The sequence below is a fragment of the Micromys minutus genome (assembly GCF_963924665.1).
Source record: "Micromys minutus genome assembly, chromosome: 1".
NCBI classification, from domain to species: domain Eukaryota; kingdom Metazoa; phylum Chordata; class Mammalia; order Rodentia; family Muridae; genus Micromys; species Micromys minutus.
Window position 1 is genome coordinate 133,265,086 of NC_137969.1, and position 8,434 is coordinate 133,273,519.

At 36.7% G+C, this 8,434-nt stretch overlaps 1 pseudogene across 1 annotated transcript in view; it reads left to right on the forward strand.

The window, feature by feature from the left end:
- The window catches only part of LOC308414009 (splicing factor 3A subunit 2-like), a 28,570-nt pseudogene extending 20,570 nt beyond the window's left edge, over nt 1–8,000 (forward strand). The window contains exons 3-4 of the transcript in view: nt 6,481–6,515; nt 6,863–8,000. The product of the transcript in view is annotated as a splicing factor 3A subunit 2-like (transcript). The remainder of the gene's footprint in view (nt 1–6,480; nt 6,516–6,862) is intronic.
- Nucleotides 8,001–8,434: the final 434 nt, after the last annotated feature.

Genomic DNA, 8,434 nt, shown 5'->3' on the forward strand with positions numbered 1-8,434 from the left:
TTCTGGTGGGAGTTGGGAGTATTCTATCTCTGACTTACTTTTGTCAGCTCTTCCAGGGATTCAACAATCTGTCTGCATCTCACTTAGACATCTCTTCCAAACATTGCTTCTTCCTTCTACAAACAACTTGACCTTCATTATTTGTGGTTAAAGATGTTTACTAAGCCTGGGCATATATTTCAGTCAGAAGGAACAAAGGAGTTATTCTACCCAGATCACAGAGACATAGAAGGTCTTTGAATGAATGTGATTCCTTACTAGCACAGCCATGTTTCTGAATTAAAATTCCTCTACAAAATCTTTAGATTTATAGAATTTTCTCAAAGAGCGAAGATTGTAATTTTCATAGAAATTGATACAGTATATGGTAGGTGCTAAAATAACTTATCATCCTGTTGACATAATCATTCTACAAATTTCTTTCTACATAACTATTTTGTTCCTTGAATATATCAATATCTCTCCTTATTACTTTGTGGCTATAACATTTAGTTTCCTTCCAACATGGTCCATATTTTTCCTGGATATTGCCACAGTTATTCAATAACCTTCTGTTTATCATATGCATATATATATATATATATATATATATATATATATATATATATATATGCTATTCTGAAGGAGATATTTATTAATCATCTTATATAAATTACCAAAACTAATGACCATTTTTAATATTAGCCACTAGCATTCAAATTGCGATAAATAGATTTGTTTGGGTATTTCTTCAATTTGATATAATCAGTGACTTTTCCCCCCATTACATGCCCATCAGTTGCAAAATAATTTGAGTCACAGCAGGTCTCACAAATCTTTATGCAAATGAACAAGTAATATGCATGGCTTACCTAATTGTCTGACATTTTCTTTATATAGTATTACATGATAATTTCCACAGAATACCAATTGTAAAAGTCAGCAATGCAGTAGGCAATAGCATTCTTTTTTTAAGAGAGGTGAAAAGAAGGGTTTTTTTTTTTTGTTTTTTTGTTCTTACAACATTATTTAAAGAAGAGAGATACATGTACAAAGTTTTAAAAGCATTTTGGCAATTCTTTTAGAGGTTTGATAGCATGCATTGAAATCCCATTAGTTATAATAAGAATAAAGTACATGTAGAACAGAATGTAACATAGAAACAGTCAGAGTTCTCTTGGTGTGTATAGATTAAATGTGATTTTTGAACACCAAAAATTGCCGCAAGGCTATATTCCTAGGTCTTGGATTATTAATGATTTAAGGTCCAGATGAACCACACTCTGCGATGGTGCTATACACTTATTTATTTTCCTAAGAATGACTGAGGCTTTCACTATTTGGTCTTTGTTTTTCTTGAGCTTCATATGGCCTAAGAGTTGTTTATCTCATTGTAAAAAAGGGTAAAAATGAGAATATTACTTTGATGTTTGAAGATTAAGACATCATACTAAACTCAGACAGTTTTCTTTTTGTTCTTCTTACTTCTATATCAAATTCCTGCTTTGTAGGTGTCTAGAATACATTTATTTTATCCCTACACAGACATGGTTTTAGTCACTATTCTATTGCTATGAAGATACACCCTGACAAAGGCAACTCTTATAAAAGAGAGCATTTCTTTGAGGCCTGCTTACAGTTTCAGATGGTTAATCTATCATTAATATATTGAGGATTGTGGTGACAAATGGGAATTGTAGGGCAGGAATTTTGATTCAACTTAGCATGAACTTTTGATACCTCAAAGTCCACTCTCAATGATACAGTTTCTCCAACAAAGTCATACCTCCTAATCCATCTAATCTTATAAAAAATTTCCAACCTGTAATGACTAGGCCTTAAAATATATGAGCCATGAGCCAATGGAGACCGTTCTTATTTACATTGTCCCACCTGATATTGGTACCTGAAAGGTTTCTTGTCATAGATGCTTCCTGTCTCGTTTGTTATATGCTCACATGAGTGGCTAATCTATACAGTTTTTAAGCCACCTTTGGATTCAGTTGAGTATGTCAACAATGTATTGATATGCAATCAGTATTTTAGTTATCATTCAGGTAAAGAGAGTGTATCCGTTAAATAATGATTGACAAAAAAATTAAGTGACAGCAGAGCTGAAATCTCTTGTCTAGAAAGCATTTTCTTGTATTTTTAAACTCTGCTTATTCTGTAACGTAAAACGTTGATTGGATAGAGCATTAAAATGGGTAGTCATAGTTTACTGTTTGTACAATTCTACCTTGTACACTTATTTGCATTCTGAGTATGAAACTCATTTATGTATTTTGTTGGCAAAGTTTTTTATTAGGACGAACAATATCATCATTCTATAAAATATTGCTAAATGGATCTTTTTAAGTCACCCTAGTGTCATCTCTTTGGATATTACTAAACAAGAGTATTTCCTAGTTCTCTTAGCTGAGAAAAGAATGTGTCTCTTTTATACACACTTTTTTTTCTGCAAAATTAAAACAATTGATGTTGTTCTGAAGGTTAACAGGTATTATAACACTTCTCAGGGTAATTTATCAAACCCTGATAAAATCCAGCACCTCTGTGTAAATGCTTGTTCAACTCAATGTGAGTTCATTTAGCATTTTCCTAGTGAAGAAACAGCCTGCTATCAGAAATGTGAAAAGACGTGGGTGAGAAATTTATATATTTATTTTCTAAAGAAAAGTTTCAAAGAATGTTTCTCAATTTCCAAAGAAAAACATGGTATACTGAAAATGCAGAGGCACAGGATTACTTCATTATAGTCTGAATATTCATAGGTGTTTGTTTATTTGTTTGTTTCGCAGGGAAGTGTTCTGAAAAAAATATGAAAGACATTTCAATTCAAAATATTTTTTCTGACCTTAATATGTAATTTATTTCTTTTGGTGAGTAGCTATGTGTGGAAATAGTCTAAATTCATAAATCTAATGAAGGATTTCCCTAATGTTCATGCGAGCTTAGATAGCCTTGTTCAGAGACAATGATTTTATAAAACAATATCAGTATAGCTAAGATGAAAACTATAAACACATGCCTAACTAATATCTATATATTCAATTGGTGATAGTATGAACAGAATTTGTCCAATTTTATTAAATCCATCATTCAATATTTCAAATTTGTCTGTTAAACGACTAGGACCCAGACTAAAGGCTGTCATATTTTTAAAAATAGAATTAACAAATGTGGATCTATTGGGCCACAATAGTACACAGTATAAACCCAAATTGAATGGAATTATGGTCTTAGTTGTTATTAGTAAACCCGTACTGACATTCTAGTTTTTGGATTTAGTACTTTGTCAAAAATAAGGTGACCATATACATGAGGGCTAATTTCTGGATCTTCTATTCTATTCCATTGATCCACGTGCCTATTTCTGTACCAGTACCATGAAGTTTTCAGCACAATTGCCTTGTAATATAGCTTGAGGTCAGGGATAGTGATTCCCGCAGATGTTTTCTTGTTGTTGAGGATGGATTTCGCTATTCTAGGTCTTTTGTTGTTCCATATGAAATTGCACATTGATCTTTCCAACTCAGTGAAGAACTGGGTTGGAATTTTGATGTGGATTGCATTGAATCTGTAGATTGCTTTTGGTAGGATGGCCATTTTTAAAATGTTGATACTTCCAATCCATGAACATGGAAGATCTTTCCATTTTCTGAGATCTTCCTCGATTTCCTTCTTTAAAGGTTTAAAGTTCTTGTCATACACTTCCTTCACTTGCTTAGTTAGAGTCACACCAAGGTATTTCATAGTTTTTGTGACGATTGTGAAGGGTACCTTTTCCATAATTTCTTTCTCCACGTGTTTGTCCTTTGAGTATAGGAAGGCTACTGATTTGTTTGAGTTAATTTTGTATTCAGCCACTTTGCTGAACTTGTTTATTAGCTGTAGGAGTTCTCTGGTGGAATTTTTGGGGTCACTTAAGTACACTATCATGTCATCGGCAAAGAGTGATGTTTTTACCTCTTCCTTTCCGATTTGTATCCCCTTGATCTCCTTTTGCTGTCTAATTGCTCCAGCCAGGACTTCCAGTACTATGTTGAATAGGTAGGGGGAGAGTGGGTAGCCTTGTCCAGTCCCTGATTTTAGTGGGATTGCTTCAAGTTTCCCACTGTTAAGTTTGATGTTGTCTGTTGGTTTGCTGTATATTGCTTTTATTATGTTTAGGTATGGACCTTGGATTCCTGTTTTTTCCAGGACTTTTAACATGAAGGGGTGTTGAATTTTGTCAAATGCTTTCTCAGTATCTAGTGAGATGACCATGTGATTTTGTTCTTTGACTTTGTTTATATGGTGGATTACATTGATGGATTTCCTTATATTAAACCATCCCTGCATCCCAGGGATGAAGCCTACTTTGTCATGGTGAATGATCGTTTTGATGTGTTCTTGGATTCGGTTTGCAAGGATTTTGTTGTGTATTTTTGCATCAATGTTCATAAGTGAGATTGGTCTGAAGTTCTTTTTCCTTGTAGGGTCTTTGTGTGGTTTAGTTATGATGGTTATTGTAGCCTCAAAAAATGAGTTAGGTAGTATTCCATTTGATTCTATCTTGTGGAATTGTTTGGAGAGTATTGGTGTTATGTCCACAATAAATATCTGATAAATTTTGCACTGAACCCATCTGGACCTGGGCTTTTTTTGTTTGGGAGGGTTTTGATGACTTCTTCTATTTCTTTAGGTGTTATGGGATTATTTAGTACTTGACAGCTTTTCCTATTTTTAGTTTATTCATGGCTCGAGTGAAGATAATGACAGCCTCTTATTTCCTAAATAAGGAAAGGCACAGAAGAATGAGATCCAGGGGCAGAAATAGCAGAATTATGAGTAATTTGTTTTATTTTACTATTATCTTTTCTTTACATTTCAACTCATTGTACAATCTATTATTTTTCTATTAGCACTGTGATATCCAAATTCAAACTTAGACAAAGATACACAGATAAAACCTATCAAGAATATAAATACTGTCACTATCTCTCTCTGTCTCTCTTTCTCTCTCTCTCTCTCTCTCTCTCTCTCTGTCTGTCTGTCTCTCTCTCTCTCTCTCTGTCTCTCTCTCTCTCTCTCTCTCTCTCTCTCTCTCTATATATATATATATATATATATACATATATATATATACATATATATGTCACTGTTTTTATTAAGTGTGCATATATTCACCAAGATATTCTTAACCCTGTGCAAATGAGACTGTGCTTAATATTTGCTAAGAATTAATCTTTGGTTTTCATTCCTCTACTCTAAAGGATATACTGACACTCAAATCATAATTTAATCTCTATTCCTTCTTTTCTTTCAACAGTCAGTTTTAGAAAACGTAATAACTGTGAACTTCATAGAAGAGAGCATTAACATCTTTTTATGTTTGTGTGATGCTTGTTTTTACTATTCATAATGCCTCACTTTATTGGACTTAGGTTAAACTCATCCTATCTCAAAGGAAACAAATGCTCCATGGAGTTTCATCTTGGTGTATCTGTCAAATATAAATTCTTTTTAAAACTCAGCCACTGCCTTTTGTTTCCTATTCATTGACATACAGTGGCTCTGGCAGAGGACATTGATACAATTCTCTCCCAGTTTCTCTCACTGCATTGAAGAATCAAAACACTCTTATTTAATCTTGAAGTATCTATTCAATACTTTTCTTCTTTCTTCAATTGCAAGCTCCCAGCTGACAGAGACAACCTTTGTTTTATTCATCATTGACATATGGCAAGTGTCTCATGAGGAGCCATTAATTGAGTTATGGATACAGCATCTTTTCAATTCTGAGAGATATTGTTAAGTGAGTTTGATACATTGAGAGAATGATTCTTTTTTTTTAAAGGTGAATCAGGCACATTGAATACAGAAAACAAAACCCCTCACGTTCATTCTTTATGCGGTTACTGACAAAGCATGTAACAACCGTTACATGGTGAGAAAAATAGGATCTTTCCTCCCTTGGAAACATTTGAAACATTTTTATTATTTTATGAATATTACTTAACTATGAGATGTACCAATCATTCATTTCCACAAATTAACTTTTATTGTTGGAACTGACATATATCGGAAGGTATTAGGCTCAACAAGTTTAAATAGGGAAACAAGACCTCATCACTCTAAAATTGAGCCCTTTCACCTAAATATGAGGTCTTTGGTGGCCATTTATATGGAAACTGAAGACAATTGCTTATGCACTCACATCAAGGAGTATGAAATGATTAGGGAAAGTAACCATCATTATTGGTTAGCCATTAATATTATTGAATTCTAACCACTCAACACAGAACTGCCGAAAGCTGCATCAGAGTTCAACAGATCCAACTCTATAGTCTTTGGAATCCACAGAACCAGTCTGTTGTTGCTTCCGGTTATATGGAAGGCCCTTCCCTCAGTTGGGGCTGAACCATCTTGAAGAGCAGCTGACAATCTCAATTATCATTTTCAAGGTCCCACAAGTCTTGTCTAGTGAAGCAATTTGGTATTTTTCCCCTTACACAGACATACTAAACTGCTCAGTGAAGAAAGATGATGGGGTAACTAAAATATAAGAAACTAGCATTTTCAGGATATTTAAACTGAACTTTAACATGATTGTTGTTTTCAACTATTTTATTTAAGTTTTTATAATCCCAAAGATTTTCATTAGCCAATTTTTATTACAATTTCCCATGAAATTGATGTTCCTATTGAAAACTCTTAAGGATAGCTAAATTGTGGCCATCATGGAGGTTAAGCTAGTAGAGAGGCCTTGGCGTTCGTTCCTTCCGATTCCCTAAAGGACCCAGACCTGCATTATAGACTTTTTGCACCAACCTGGAGGCAAACCTGGGAGTTCTGTTACTCCTCTGAGAGCCACTGGAACAGAAGATAGTGCCTGCAGCAACTGGCCCTGGAAACCATCCATATCAATAAGGACCAGTGTTTTATGAAGAACCACTTGGGATCCTGTGAGTGCAAAGTCTGTCTGTCTCTGTATAACAATGAGAAGACATACCTGGCAGACTAACTTGGCCAGCAAGTTGCCAAGGAGACCAGAGAAGACCTCAACTCCACCCCTTGCCCCCTACCTTACTCCCACACACCTTCCCTGCCCAACCTGCACCAGAGAAGATCAAAGTGGAGGTAAAAAGTTTGTGAAGATTGGCCACCCCGGCTACAATATGGCCAAGAAGAGGGACACAGAGATGGGCCAGCAGAGTCTGCTGTTCCAGATTGAATACCCTGAGGTTGCAGAGGGCATCATGCCACGGCACTGCATGTGTCATGTCTGCCTATGAGCAGAGGATCGAGCTCCAACCATTGCTGGCAGTATCTGCTCATGGCTGCCGAGCCCTATGAGACCATTCATTGCCTTCAAGGTGCCAAGCCAGAAGATTGACAAGGATGAGGGCACGTTTTGGACCCACTGGAACCTAAAGACCAAGTTGTTTTTTCTTCAAGTCCACTTTAAGATGGAGAAGTCCAGGACCTACCCAGCTTCCAAGCAGGAACCTCAGGCATCAAGTGGCCCCCAACCCCACTCATGAATGAACTGCCTCCTTCCCAGCACTCCCCGATGCCTTACCTTCTTCTCCACCCAGTAGTCTGCCTCTTCCTTTTATGGCCCCCACTGGGTCTGCTCCTTCTGGGCCCCTTGGCCCTCCCCAGATACCTCCACCAACTCCTGGGATACACCTTTCAACCACAGTAGTGCACTCATCAACATCTGGAGTCCACCCCCAACTCCTGGGCTACACCCCTCTTCACCAGTGATCCATCCATCAATATCTGAGCCCCACCCACCACCTCCTGGGGTTCATCCCCCAGCCCCTGGAATACACCCACCAGCTCCAGGTGTGTACCTGCAGGCTCCAGGTGTGTACCAACAACCTCCTCCTGGAGTCCACCCTGCTGTCCTGGAGGTCCATCCTCAGCCTCAAATCGTGTGTGGACCCTACTCATATGTCCCCTATACTAAGGCCCCCCCACTTCTCTCATATGGTCCTGGGAACATGCCTCCCTCTCTGCCAGGCAACTGAAAAGTCTCCCCACCAGCTAATATGGTATATATCGTCTTTTCCTATGACAAGTCCTTGGAAGGTTTGCTATTTTGTTCTTTCCTGAGACAATTAAACAGCTTAATTAATTAAAGAAAAAATTTTGGAGAGTATCCCATAATTAAATATTAGAAGTCATTAAAAACCTCCCAACCAAAAAAAGTAGTCCAATGCCAATGAATTTAGTTTAGAATCCTAACACTCCTTCATAGGAAACCTGATACCAATATTCCACAAAAGGAACACTACCTAAACTATTTTATTCTAGCTATATTGTACCACCCTGGGACAGGAAGGTATCCATTGATAAATCCCCATTCTTGTAGCCATTTAGGACTGCATTTGCCATACAGACCTGGAGGCAACATTCAGGGTTTTGTTTCCCAGCCACATGTGGTCTTTATTCATAACTCATC